This window comes from Podarcis tiliguerta, assembly GCF_965153285.1.
Source record: "Podarcis tiliguerta genome assembly, chromosome: 8".
Taxonomy (NCBI): domain Eukaryota; kingdom Metazoa; phylum Chordata; class Lepidosauria; order Squamata; family Lacertidae; genus Podarcis; species Podarcis tiliguerta.
In genome coordinates, this window is record NC_139541.1 from 22,211,522 (window position 1) to 22,226,997 (window position 15,476).

Genomic DNA, 15,476 nt, shown 5'->3' on the forward strand with positions numbered 1-15,476 from the left:
CTGCTACCTCAATCCCCAGTTTTTCCACCTCTAGTCAAAGCTCTGGCACATTGGACAGACAAGACTAATAGCAGGTCCAAGGTCAAGAAGGCAGTTTCTGCATGTGCTGTAGAGGGAAGTGAGAGGCAGATGGGGCCCCTCAACCTGGGAAGGTAGCTGATGCTAAACTCTGTTTCTAAACCTCTGCTGCCTTGTGGGATATCTTTGGAAGAAGAAAAGTAAGGATTAGACCCTACACAAGAGTTCCTAAGACGGTTGGATGGCGCCTTGTATGTCTCCTTCTAGCCAAGCTGGTGCCAAGTGTATTGCTCTGCCTTCCTTTGGGCCACATCAGTGAGGTTGAGAGGGGGGGAGTGTCTTGTCATCTGGGCAGCCCAGGACCTCTATATGCACTCCCTGCCCCCGGGGAGGTCACGTCAGTGCTGCTAACACAGTGATTTGACTTCATTCCCAGAGGTGTACTCCATTGTCTCTCGAGACAAGTGATGGGTGACCCCCACTTCCCAGTTCAGACTAGAGCTAAGAACACAGGAAGGGCCCTGCTGGATCAGGCCCAAGGGGGCCAATGTAATTCAGCTTCTTGTTCCCACACAGCCAACAGAAACAGGACCTGAGCAGCGCAGCAACTCTCCCCTCCTGTTGTTTTCAGCAGCTGGCATTCAGAGGTACTTGCTGCCCCTGATAGTGGATGGAGAGTCTAGTCCATAGCTGTCAACATTTCCCTTTTTTAAAGGGAAATTCCCTTATTCTGAATAGGATTCCTGGCAAGGAAAGGGAAAAGTTGACAGCTATGGTCTAGTCCTTTCCTCCCTGCCCCTCCTCCTATTTTTTTGACACTCTGGGCCCTCCTCTGCCTGTGAAGGGAGGGGGGAAGGAGGCAACAGCCAAGCAGCGAACCCACCCCTCCCCTGGGGAGCACTTGACATGCTATGCCTCCTTACACGGATAGTCCTTAACACGCCAGTGCTGTCACAACACGGCAATTAGCCAGGGATTTCTCTTGACTGACACACACACACACACAGTTTCGAGACAGCCTCTCTCTCTCTCTCTCTCTCTCTGGCAGCAGTGCCTTAAAGACGCAAGACACCATTTCCAGGGGGAAAAGAGATAAATGCTTTCAAAAAGAGCTGCAAAGAGTATTCCGCCGGAGAAGAATCGCTTTCCTTGGCCTCTCCTTTCCCTTCTCCTCCCTTTCTTCTCTCCCTGTGACTTTGCACCCCCTCCTCCTGTCTCTGGCTGTCCCTTTCTTGTGCAGGATTCTCTCTCCTGGGAGTTCTCTTCATTTTACATTTCAGGCTCCGCAAAAAAAAATCACGTGGGGGAGGCCTTGCTGCCATCAAAGGTTAGGGAGGGAGGGAGGGAGAGGAGCAGGACACAGCGCACAGTCAACCTCCAAGTCACAGGGATAGGGAAGCTTAAGCCAGAGAGCCAAATGCAGAGCACCAGGATTCTCTGTCGGCCTCTGGGACTATCCCCAGGCCACACCCCTTTCCCAGGCCACACCCCTCACCAGCCTTGCTCCACACTTTCCTCCAATTCTTCAGGCCCTCCAAGTGTCACTATTTTCCAGGGACAGTCCTGGATTTATTGAAGCCATCTCAGAGAAATGTTGGAGGGTATGGAGTTATGCGATCCTCAAGCCGAGGAGATAAGTAACTATACAATCTTTAGAAGACATCTGAAGGCAGCCCTGTATAGGGAAATTTTCTAATGTTGAGTGTTTTATCATGTTTTTATATGTGTTGGAAGCTGCCCTGAGTGGCTGGGGCAACCCAGTCAGATGGGTGGAGTATGATGATGAGGACAGCAACAACAACAACAACAACAACAATGGAATAGCCCCCCCCCCATTTTCATTGGAAAACTATTGGAAGGTATGGTACTTTCACTTGGCTGGAATGCGTCCTTGAATATTCAGGATTAGGGCTATGCACTAGATCCAGCCAAATCCTGAATCAAATTGGCTGGGGCCACTGGCTTCAGTTTAGTCAGGTGCAAACAGCCCTGCACCACAAACTAAGGTTGCAATGGGGTGGGGCACTGGGCAGGAAGAAGGAGCTTTGACTGTGTGTTCTCAGCAGGGGAACATATGCATGCAGTCCAAAATGAGCAGGATTGAATCCTCCATTGAATACTCCGGTCACCAGAAGATTCAATCCTCCTGGCTGCCGGGGTTTGCTTCATCAATGTGTTCCCTGCAGGAACACTGCATTGTGGTTGGCAGAGGGAAGAGACACAGGATCTCCTTCCTCTGGCCCTTCCTAACTGTATGTTTGGTTCGGGTTAAAAAATCCAAATTAAAGATTATCCTCCTTCTGGCTGGATCCAGGTTGGGCTAGGTGTTGGCCCAGGTATGGTTGACCCAGGTAAACCTCCCCTCCACCAGGATATTAGGCTGAACATGTCAAGAGATCTGCCAATGACTATTCGATATGATAGTGAAATATAACTTCAATGCCTCAATTTGCAGGATCCCTGGAAACATCTACCTGCCTGTTGTGGGAAGCCAGATCCTGCACTGGAAAGGGCTTTGCCATTATCCAGTGGGTCTGTTCTTACGCCCTTAATGAAGTTGCTATCAGGTGGCCTTTCTGCCATCTCTTCAACTCATTGAACTGAAGGAAGGATTAGGAAAAGGAACAATGGCAGGAGGAGGCAAATGCTGTGCAATGGCACTCAGGTACCTGAAAGGTTGTGCATGTCAGACCAATCTCACATCCGCTTTTGAGAAAGGTTCCCTGTTCCCTGCGAAACACACTTGAACTATTTGAAAGAAGAGCAGCACGTGACAAATGGCTTCTTAAATGGAAAATGATGAGTGTTGAAGGCAAAGAGTTATTCACAGTTGCTCCAGAAGACAGGGCTAGGTCTCATGGGATTTCAGTTACAGGAAGGTAGACTTCAGCCGGGCATTAGGAAAACAACTTCAACAGTAAGAGCCATTAAGCAACATAGCAAATTGCCTAGAAGGTAGAACTTCCTCAACCTTGAGTCCCCCAGATGTCATTGGACTACAATGCCCATCATCCTTAATGGCTGGGGATAATGGGAGTTGTAGTCCAACAACATCCAAGGACCCAACTGCTCCAGAAGGTAATCTGCCACAGATGCTCTAGCTTTGGAGTTGTACTAAATGGCCCATAAGACCCATTCCAACTCTTTGATACAGCTGACTCAAGTGACAACCAGGTCCTGAGTCTACTGATAGCTCTGCACTGTTTGGGGGTTTCCCAGAGGTATCTGGTTGGCCACTGTGAGAACAGGATGCTGGAGCAGATAGGCCATGGACCTGATCCAGCAGGCTCTTCTGTCTGTTTCTTCTGCTGAAGGAAAGAGCCTGGAACTGCAGCTGCAAGCCTATGCACACTTTACTAGGGAGTAAGTCCCATTGTGCTCAACAGGATACAGTCTGACATCACTGAATACTTAAATAAATTGGTTCTGTGGACTAATGTTTTGGTCAGTTTAACCCCAAGCAGAGTTGGTCATTGCACATCAAGTTAACATCTCCATACTTGCCTCCTTTGACAATTAAAAAAAGGAGAAGCTTTTGGAATCTTCCTCCAAATCCTGGTCCCCATCTCCTTCACTGTATTTTGGGAAATAAGCACCATGATATTTCTCACTCTGCATCCATAAAAAAGTCAACCCTAAACTGATACCACCTCACCCCAGCTGGAGTTTTATGACCTTTATTTTAAAAACAAACAATGGCAAGTCTCCACACACAAACAAAACCCTTAAAAAGGGGGAAATGAACATTACTTTCTGCTTGCATGACTTCTGTGTTTGGGAAATCTACAGTAGATAGGCTATTAGTGTGCAGAGAGCTTGAAAAATATTTAAAAGTGCAGTAAATAACAAAGCATATCAACTTACTGCAGGAGCACCCTAACTGTTTCACGGGGACTGAAGGACTTGTTTGGCTCGTTTGGGAGGGTTTGGGGGTATGGCAGGAGATAGGATCTGCCCATGCGATGCCCACTTGGTGGAAACTCTAGCTCACATGGCCCTTAAATGAAAAATGTATGATGATCTCCACCAACAATTTTTAGACCATCTATGTATTCCAACAGAGACGGAGGTTATACGCTTCTTATTACAGGGGAGAGACCAGGCGCTCACCAAGACAGTAGCTAAGTTCCTCTATTTGATTTTTTTGTTGCCAAAGTACGCTACAGGATCCTGCCCTTGCTGGAGACCCACAGAGATGAAATAGATTGCTCGCCTCTTCTTCCCTTTGGCAAATGACTGTACTGTTGAAATGGCGACTAGATCGCACTGGCTTATTTATTCTGAATGTTTGTAAGTGATGCCAATAAAGGTTTGATGATGATGACTTGGAAATCTAAGAGGTTGCCTTGGGCACCACAAAATACCCATTTCACAGAAGTAAAAGTGGTGGTGCTTTAAATCACTTCCCCTTCTCCAAAGAGACATATTACGGAACTCAAAACAGAGACCAAAAAAGCAGGACCCACCCCAAATGAAGAACAAAAAGCAACACTTCAGTTAAAGGAAATCATGGGGCAGAGTGTCTCAGTGGGCACTGAGGGGGGATTCTGAGGGTGCTGGGCACCACTTTGAGGACTCATTGCTTATTCCAATGGGGCTGAAAGAGTAGCAAGACAATGTCCTTTCAACAACAAAAAAATAAAATAACAAAACAAAACAAAAATGTGATTTGGAAGCACCAGAATGTCAATAGAACAAATGGCATAAAAATAAAATAAAAGATCCAAATAGCAGGAAGGAGTGGGGAGGTGTTTCTTAACCTTTCAAAATGTCAGTTTTTCACATCAAAAACTGAACATCACACACACAAACAATTCCACCCGGACAAGGTGAAATTGCTGCAACTGTTCACCTCGTCTCCCAGCTGCCTCTGCCCCTCACATCTAGCCACCTCCCGGAAGACAGGTCGTCTTATTTCGAAAGCATCCTTCGTGGATGCCTGCCTAACCTTCCCTTGGAGCTCTCTAGAGAAAGTGAGTCCGCTGCCTTCCTAAGCAACCGGACCTCTCTGTCTGTCAGGCTTCCCTTAACAAACCTGCCCTGTCTCAGCGGCTGAGCGATACCAAACTTTGTCACTGGTGCCACCTGGTGTCTAGCAACACATATTATCGCTCAGGAGGAGGCCAGGCACAGATGTTGCTGAAATTTTATAGGAGTTGATTTTCCAAGAACTTTCCTGGGATTTTAATTTTCCTTCCCAACACTCCAATGGCAGGATACTTAACAGGAACAGTGAACTTAGGTTCATTATTTACAATGGGTCTACTCTGATTAGGGTAAAGGTAAAAAAGGCAAAGGACCCCAGGATGGTTAAGTCCAATCAAAGGTGACTATGGAGTTGTGGCGATCATCTTGCTTTCAGGCTGAGAGAGCTGGTGTTTGTCCACACACAGCTTTCTGGATCATGTGGCCAGCAGGACTAAATCTCTTCTGGTGCATGAAACACTATGATGGAAACCAGAGTGCATGGAAATGCCGTTTACCTTCCCGCTGCAGTGGTACCTATTTATCTGCTTGTACTGGAGTGCTTTTGAACTGCTAGGTTGGTAGGAGCTTAGACAGAGCAATGGGAACTCACTCCGTCGTGGGGATTAGAACCGCTGACCTTCTGATCGGCAAGCCCAAGAGGCTCAGTGCTTTAGACCACAGTGCCACCCGCTTCCCTTCACTCTGATTAGGACTTAGGACATGACACTCACAAGTGATCAACTTGCACCAACATGGTCTGGAGCTCAACGGAAGGGCATTTATCTGAGAAATAAAGCAAGCTGCCTTGCACAGAGTCAGACCATTGGGTCATCTAGCTCAGTGTTGTCTACGCTGACTGGTCCCTTGCTTCAGATGGGGGACATTTCCAGCTCTACCTGGGATGTACAAAAATTGGTGCCTGGAACAAAGGACAAGATTGAATCCACATCATTTGCACCAAGTCTTGGCACTGTATTTTACAGCAATACAGTGGTACCTCGGGTTACAGACGCTTCAGCTTACAGACTCCGCTAACCCAGAAATAGTACCTTGGGTTAAGAACTTTGCTTCAAGATGAGAACAGAAATCATGTTCCGGCAGCAGCAGGAGGCCCCATTAGCTAAAGTGGTGCTTCAGGTTAAGAACAGTTTCAGGTTAAGAATGGACCTCCGGAACGAATTAAGTTCTTAACCTGAGTTACCACTGTACTGTCGACCAGAGAGTTTCCTCCAACGCACACAATGGCAACAGATTAGCTTAGTGAGCTCTGAGCACATGCCTCACGCAGTTCTGTCCTCTTAGCATTTTCCAGTCATTCTTCGTCCCCCGGAATCTGTCTCCTGATGCAGCTACCTCACTCTGGCTAATGGCTGACAGCTCCGGATAAGCATATTGAAAAAAATTGCCGGCTTTCTTCACAGCCCACCTGAAAGGTTGGCAGTTCTCAGCAGCCCCGTGACAGAGTCAAGCTGGTCTCTCTGAACAAGCGGGTGGCAAGCCCTCCCTGCCCACCAAAGGGAACAGCTGCAAAGAATGGAAATGTTTTCATCACTGCAAAGAGGTAGTGAGATGTCCAGGCCATTTCCCATTCCTGTCCAGGCTGCCTTCAGTTTTGTGTTGGCAACTCTGTTTGCGAGAAATTTACCCAACAGCCCACCCCTTTCACAAAGCAACTCCCTGCTGGCTGCCTCCAGCTGTCCGTCATTTCACACCATCATGGCTGCTTAATCGCCTTCATTGACTAATTATGTACCCCAGCTTTATTGCTGTCCTTTCATGTGTTTCCCTGCTGAGGACTGGCTTCGGCAGGAGGGGGAAACAGTATTTGTTGGCTTGTCAGTTTCCCTTTGGTGGGGCCTCCGCCGGCTGAGATGGTAATTTGCCGAGTTGCGCCCTCAAATTTGCCTAGTGGAGGCCTTCCTTAAGCTTGAGGAATTATTGCCACACCATTTGGGATTTTCTGCTCTATTAATTTCCTTCCAGGATATCATTCCCCTCATTTGGATCCTGGGAACCAACTAGATTAGCTCTTTGTTCCGCCACTGCAGTTCAATAGGCATTCCCTGGCTTCCCCAGTCCCTTGCTGGGGGGGGGGGGGGATTAGGTAGGACCCAGCTCAAGGTAGACCCTTTGAAATGAATGAGCCCAAGCTAGTTATGCCCATGAACTTCAATGGGTCTATTCTGAGTAGGACTAGCACTGAGGAACCTAAGAAGGTGCCTTATAATAGGGTTGCCATGTCGGAAACAGCATCCGGGTGGAATCTCTGGAAATCAGCAAACCCATGTTGGAAGTGTTGATTTTTTGGTGACTTTCCTAAAAAAGTAGTTTGAAAACTTGGGGGGGGGGGGTTTGCAAAAAAAAGTGGGGGCCAACAACTTTGCCCCAAAAAAGCTCAATAGCTCAACAACTTTTGTGCCTGGACTTTTTGAAATACGGCAACCCTACCTTATAATGAATCAGATCCTAGCGCATTATTGTCTGAACTGACTGGCAGCTTCTCTCCAGGATTCCTGGAAAGGATTTTTTTCCAGACCTTTCTGGAGATGCCATTGGGGACTGAACCTCGGGCCTTCTGCACACAAAGCACGCAAAGGGAACACCCTCCCAAACACACCCTCCCCTTGTTACGCCCAGAGATCCCATCGCAGATCAGTAACTAGGCTAGAGGGTGTTTCAGGGGTCGAGGAGCTGAGTTATCTGACTGTGGGCTATGTTTTCACCATGGTGCAATTAAACTGGAATCATCAAATATCATGGGAAGGAGCTCTGCAAACCTGGCCACCTTTTTACTAGGCACCCCTATTAGGAGTTTGTCAGAGGTTTGGCTTCCTACTTGAGTGTGAAACCTTTATGCTGGAACTTGAGAGGCCCCATACAATCTAAGGTCTCAGATCTCCCAGAAGCTATAATGATTCTATCCTGCCAGGATGGCTCCTTGCAGAGTATACCTGAAGATAAGGTTCAACAGGACATCTTAGGATAAATGTGAAGTGGTTGGAGCTGAACAGCCACATCTGTATTTTGGTTTGAAGTGGAAGTTAGAACCTGCCTGCCTGCCTGTGGGATTTGGGGTCAGAGAGAGTTTTTATAGTTGCTGGACTTCTGACATGGAAAGCTCCTGACACTTAAGAGTCGTATTCACTTATGGTTTTGCAGCAATAGTAAAAGAGCAAACAGGTAAAAAAGCAAATGGTGGATGGAGGGCTGTAGCTCAGGGGTTCAGCATCTGCTTTGGATGCAGGTGGTCACTGGTTCAATTCTCAGCATCTCCAGGTAGTGCTGAGAATGTCCTCTTTCTGAAGCTTGGAGAACCGCTGCTGGTCAGACAATACTGAGTTAGGAGGACCATTGGTCTGACTCTGTATAAGACAGCATTCCTCTTGTTCTGCATGAAGGACCACAAACTTGTAGAGTTGGAAGGGTACCTGAGGGTCATCTAGTCCAACCCCCTGCAATGCAGCCATCTCAATACATGGTTCCCCATCCAATCTGAAACCATATTGGAACCTGCTTAGCTTTGCAAATGTGCTGGCATTTTTCTTGCTGCACCACCACTAGGAGGGGACGCCACAAGTCTTACTTGATCAGTTAAGTTCTGCTGAAGTCAAGCGACTTAGGGTAGGAAAGTTTCACACAACCAGATGATGTGCTGCCCTAGTGTTGCAGATCAAGGCCCACGTCCCCCTCTTGGCCCCCTTATTGCTGGCTAAGGCAATAAGAGCAACCCACTTTAGCACACAGTAGGATAATGCACTCAGCCCTATGAACTAAGGGCCCAGCCACAATTTCTCATAAATCCATACCTCTTTGCTCTGTTTTCAATTTGGCTGGGTGCTCACACTTGTGATTTTGCCTTAGATTTTACTTGGAGAAAGCCCCCTGAAAACCTATGTTTTCATGTTCATTTGATCTAGTCTTCTTCTCTGGTTGTTTACACCTCCTACTCCACCCACTTGTGGCAGCCGTATTGAAGGCATCTTTGTTCTAGACTCAAAGCTCCAGACCTGTGCACAAAGTACCAGCAACCATGATCTGCACCTTGGTTGCCTTTTCCATGCTGGAAACTCTTTCGCTGTCCCGCGGCAGCCAATGGAAGTTAACAGCATGCAAATCACGGAGCTGCACGGTAAAAGGCTAGAAAGGACAACACTTGTCAATCATGCCTTTTGATTGCAGGGGAGGTGGCCACTTATCATGCAAAGCTTCTGGTGGCTCTGGAACCAGCAAGGAGGAATATGCTACAGTTTTGGGGATTCAAAACTCTTTGATCTAGAGACTGAAATCACAGAAAGATGCATCTGCTGGTGGTGTGGCAGACTGACTGATATTTCAATCAATTGATCAATTGAAACAGCCATGGGGGGGGGGAGAGGGGAGCTGTTTTTTTTTTTTTTTTTAAATCCCCTATTGACCCATATATAGGTTGCCCTCAAATATAGGCCACACTCAGATTTCCTACAAGCCAATTTGTGGGGGAAAGTGCAGCCTGTATTTAAGTCAATACGGTAATTGTTCCGCCCCACCCTTCTTCCAATAAAGATTCAGAGTGAGCATGCCAGCCAAATGGATCACTGTCACTCAATGGGCATGGGTGAATCTGTCAATTTCAATTTCTGTCACTTTCTTGTTTTTGCTATCAAATTCTCCACATCTACACATCAGCTTGCTGCTGTTTCCCCCATTCAAAGTCTATGAAAATTCATCAGCATTTTAGTGCTGATTAATGCAAATTTGCCTAATAGACACATTTTGACAAAGCAATTTTCCCCTCATCTAACACACTTTGTTGCATGCTGTTTTCTACTAATATATGCGTTTTTATGCACAATGTACCCTGGTCTATGTATATTTGTAGCTGGCTGAATAACTGCATTGCAGAATTTGGAGAAGAGCGGATTTTGAAGGGTGGCTGAGTTTCAGTTTGCATATTGTTTCAGGAAGTGCAAATTTGGTCTGTAGGTTTGCCTTTAACTGCACCCTGTCTTGAAGTCCTGCCACTCCAAAATTGCCTTTCATTTTCTCAGCACCCAAGACCCTCTTCCTGATTCTTACCATTTTGCCTTGGGCTTACTCGTGTTGCTTCATTCGCCCCCTCCCTAGCTAAGTGAGGGTTGATGGACATTTCTTTCCTGCTTGCCCCCCAATTCCAGTTGCTCTGTCTTTTTCCAGCAGCTGCCAAACAAGTGGCTAAAGAATTGTGCATTCCACAAAGCAATGCCTCTTATTAAATCTCAACCGTTTTTTCAGGTTCTGCCATCGCTTGGCGCCTGCTGGACCTCTTGACAGAGAAAACCTAGGAAAGGGAGGAATAATCAAGCAAGGCCATCACGGTGCCTGACAACCAATGTCAGGCATGCCAGCGCTCACTTCCATCTGCCACCTTTCCCCTGCTTAAATACACAAATTAATGGATCAGAGAGATCAGCCTCTGGGGCTGCAAAGCTGTTAGGAAGCTGCTTTAGACTTGAGTCAAATTATTGGCCCATCTACCTCAGTATTGTCTGTGCTGACTGGCAGCAGCTCTCAGGGGTTTCATGCAGGGGTCTTTACTGCCCCGACCTGGTTGTTCAACTACTGATCTAAGCTCCAGGTCTTCCTGTATTTATGTATATACAACCTTGCATTATACTTCATAGGTGGATGGATAAAAGGAAGATCATTAGGGGAATATACAAAGCTGCCTAAACTGATAAAGAAAATTGGCCCATCTAGCTCCATATTGTCTACACTGACTGGTAGCAGCTCTCCAGGGTTTCAGCCGGGTTCTCTCCCAGTCATAACTGGAGATGTCAGGGATTGAAAGGGGGCCTTCTGCATGCAAAGTAGGAGCTCTTCTCAGTGGCTGAGGAACCCTCTCTGGCACATGGGGTGGCACAGCCCATACGGACTGCACATGTGTGGCATCCCATACAGTTGCCGTGCAAGAGGCAGTTTGTACAGCCACCGCATGCGAGTGGTGCCCATACAGACTGCAGGTGTCCTTGGCTGCTCTACAGCTGGGGGGAGGCAGAGATCAACTTGTCACCCCTCCCAGAGTGGCACCCAGGATGTCCCGCCCCCTCCGCCCCCCCTTCCTACACCACTGGCTCTTCTACTGTCCCTCACTGAACCTTGAAACATCTGTATATAACGCATGGACTCATCCATTGAGCAGGAGGTCCTCTGTTAATACAAACAGCCTCTTTTTGCAGATGGGCCCTTGTCTACTCCATGGATGGAGAACCTGTGGCCTTCCAAATGCTGTTGGACTCCAAGTCCCAGCAGCCCCAGCAGGCATGGGCAATGGCAGTGGCAGCTGGCACTCATTGGGGCTCCTGGGGCAGAAGATAGGGAGTCCAACAGTAGGTGGAGCCCGAGCGAATAAGAGATAGGGCCAATGAGAGGCAGAGCCAAGTAGTTCTGCTTTTGCGGCCATCCTCTTCCTCTTCTCTGCTGAGTTCTACAAGGGCAATCCTGAGGCTAAGAAGGATCTGGAAGCTGGCAGTCCATGCCCTGGACTGGTTGTAAGAAGTCAGGCAAGTGGAGGCTGGATGACCACAGATTGAGGCTGGTGGGCCACTGGCCTATTTGCCCTGACTGATCAGCCTCCTTTGGCCAGTGACCAGGGATAATGGGAGCTGGAGTCCAGCAACATCTGGAGGGCCAGAGGCTCCCCAGCTCTCATAAACCCTGACTGGGAGTTTTTCTCTGAGGAAACAAGAAGAATTATTTCTCCACTGGTGTGCTTTGAAGGGGCTGGAGACCTTCTGCTGCAGCTGCCCCTGAGTTGTGGCTTTCTCTTCTCAGGACTTGCCATCTTTGCTGCTCTTAAACTCTGAGGCATAACCTGCATGCATGCAACATTCTGTGCCGGAGGGCGTGCTCCTCTGCTAAGCTTGTCCCTCATTTAACAGCATACCCAGGGGGCCCTCTCTAGGGAGGATGCCAGCCTGCTCTTCCCATTGGTGTTTGTGGGAGCCTCTCTCTCTCTCTCTCTCAACTCTATGACCTGCCAAGAAAAACAGAATTCCTGCTGTTCCTCACAGCCTGCAGCAGAAGCAAAATTTTGCAGTTGCTTTTCAATGTGCAAATGGTGGCTTGCATCAATAGCTGGGTGGGCAGCGGGCTGGTGGTAGTGGTGGTGGAATGTAAACAGGAAAGGAGCCAGCTTGCATTGTCTCCAAAGGGAAAAGCTACCATCAGTGATGGGATGTGGGTGGTGCTGTGGGTTAAACCACAGAGCCTAGGGCTTGCTGATCAGAAGGTCAGCGGTTCGAATCCCCACACCGGGGTGAGCTCCCGTTGCTCGGTCCCAGCTCCTGCCAACCTAGCAGTTTGAAAGCACGTCAAAGTTCAGGTAGATAAATAGGTACCGCTCTGGCGGGAAGGTAAACGGTGTTTCCGTGAGCTGCTCTGGTTCGTCAGAAGCAGCTTAGTCATGCTGGCCATATGACCCAGAAGCTGTACGCCAGTTCCCTCGGCCAATAAAGCGAGATGAGCACCGCAACCCCAGAGTCGGTCACGACTGGACCTAATGGTCAGGGGTCCCTTTACCTTTACCTTACCTTCAGTTCAATGTCAGGGAACTTCTGGGACATGGAAACCACACCAGCCTGTAGATCTGTGTGATGCTGCCCCATGTGGTGAGCTGTGCGAACTACAGAAGAGAGGTGAAGCATATTATTTGTTGGGTGGGAGCAATTGAAGTCACCCACCCACATCTTGAAAGATTGTGGAGCAGTGTTGGGAGCTGGAGAAAGAAATTTTGTTTGGCGGGTGGGGAGATCCTCATCACTCATATAAGAAGAGCCTACTGGGTCAAGCCAATGGCCCATCTAGTCCGGGTCCATTCTCACAGTGCCAACCAGATGCCTGTAAGAAACTGACAAGCAGCTCCCAAGTGCAAGAGCACTCTTCTGACCTGCAATTTCCAACCGCTGGTGTTAGAGGCATCAGTGCCTCCAACCACGAAGGCAGCAGTACTGGCTTCTAGCTGTTGTGCCATGACGGTGCAAGTTTCTCTCTGCAGGCTCCCGCCAGCTGCACTTCCTGAACACCTTGGAAGTGATGCAATGTCACATCACATTGCATTGTGTCACTCCCGAGGCATTCAAGGAAGGGCAGCAGACAGGAAGTGGCTTGAGGCTCTCTTCACAGCTTCCTGCTGGCCTCACTTTCCAGAATGCATTAGAAATGACATGATGCAACAAGACAGAGCTTTGTTCTCACAGCATTCCAGGAAGGGAAGCAATTGGGAGAGTGTGACAAGGGATATCCCTGGTGCTATTGCAGGGATTGAACCCGGGACCTTCTGCAAGCAAAGCATGTGGTTTACCCCTGAGCCCTGAACCATCTCCTATTTATTTATGTATATATACACACACACTGCATCATGCATTACAATTCGATGGGTAAAAGGATGTGCACTGGAGTGTGGGGAGAGACAAGAACATAGGGAGCTGCCTTAATGTACCAAGTCAGACAACTGATCCAATTAGCTCAGTCTTTTCTACACAGAGTAGCAGCAGGGTTCAGGCAGTGGTCTTCCTCAGCCCTACCTGGAGATGCCAGGGGTTGAATCCGGGCCCCATCTGCATGCAAAGTGAGTGCTCTCCTACATAGCTATGGCCCTTCCCTTAAGTCACAGGAACATTGGAAGCTGCCTTATACCAAGTCCTTTGGTCCACATATATCAGCATTGTCTAAACTGATTGGCTAGAGGCATTCCCAGCCCTACTTGGAGAAACTGGAGTTTGAACCTGAAAGCTTCTGCATGCAGATTGGATACTCTGTCACTGAGCTACAGTCCTTTCCCCATTTACTGACTCCAGGTTCAGAATACCTGCTACTGAGGAAAGGCTGCAGAATGTGTCTCCTGCCCTTAGCTCTCACTTACGTTCTCATTGTGGAAAACAGGATTTTGGACAAGGTGGGGTTTTTGCTCTGATCCAGAAGAGCTCTTCTTAATGTTCTTTAAGATCCCATTGGCATCTGCTTCCACTCTTTCCTCGCCCGCCTGCATCCAATGCCAGGAGACTGTTATTGTGGTCTGAAGGGAGGGTGCCATGGTATCTGGGGAAGAATACCCAGCAGGCTTGGAGATGAACTCTTCACACTGTGGGTATCTTGTCAGCAGGGAGAACTTCAAAGCTAACATCCATTACCGCTTGCAGCAGCCAGACACTCAATTGGGAGAAATAATTAGCATATCATTGCAAAGGACGAGACAAAAGGCTGCTGGAACTGGCCCCACCTCATTGTGTCTCAGTTCCCAGCATGGGATTGGAGGACTAGAGTAGCTGTTCTTTCAGGGAAAATGTGCTTGTAGGTGGCTGTGAAGTTCAATCCCCAGCTCAGCTTTCTGTTGCAATCTTTAAGTCTGGGTCTGACTCGCCTTCCTTTTCCAAACCCACATGGATGACACAACAGCAGTGGAGTGGGGTGAGGACCAGCACTGCAGGAGAGCCTCTGGTAGGAATAACATTTCCCATGGCTGCTATCATGCTTTGGATAATGCTTGCTTTGTGACTGCAGTTATTTGTCCTGGTTTTTTTTTGGGGGGGGGGAAGTGTCACACAGAGCCAGTGGGCATCGGGGGGGGGGGCAGAGGAGCTAGCCACTAGCTGGACAGGCTGGGCAGAATGAGGATCAATAAGCTAAGTTGGTTGGAATGGTGAGCACAAAGCTAGAGGTCAAGACCTGCCATATACAGTATATAGATAACAAACACAGGCACAGAACCTTGAGAATGATGACCAGGAAAAAAGACTTCAGGACCACAGACAGCTCACTAGGAGATGTCCTCCAACAGGCTTCCTGTTCCAAATGGCTCCCATTGCTGAGGAGTAGAAATCCTTACAGGAGAGGCCCTTAGGTTTGAAGTTGGGACCCCACACTGCATGGTTGACTCCTCTGCTCAGTCCTCCTTGCCTCTCCCACAGGAACATAGGAGACTGCTTTATACTGAGTCAGACCTATTCGTTCACCTTGCTAAGGCCTGTGTGCACTAACTGGCAGTGGTTCTTCACCCTTCCAGGCAAGGGATATTCCCAGCCCTACCTGGAGAAGCTGGGGATTGAACATGGGACCTTCTGCATTCAAAGCAGCTGCTTTCCCCACTAAACTGCAGCTCTTCCTTTACTGAATGGCACATTCAGGAAGTCAACAATGAGAGCCCACCCCCATCTCTTACCCCTAGCCCAGCTGAGCCATATCTTCCAGGAGAAGCAGAATCCCTTCAGTTTCTCATAGCCTGCAACAGAAGCACATTGCTCTAATGGCCTTTGATGGGGAGGTGGTCACATGAATTATTCCAAGTGGACTTCTTGGCGGTTGGAAGATGGGAGTAGGAGCACACCAGGGGAAATGGTTGCCATCATATGGTGGCCACTGGGAGAAACACTGCCTCCACAGTTTCAAGTGGAAGTGGAAAATGTGGGGACTGTGAGGCAGTTCCTTCACCGTTGTTGCCCCGCAAACTTCAAAAATTCCAGCCCCCCCCCCCGAAG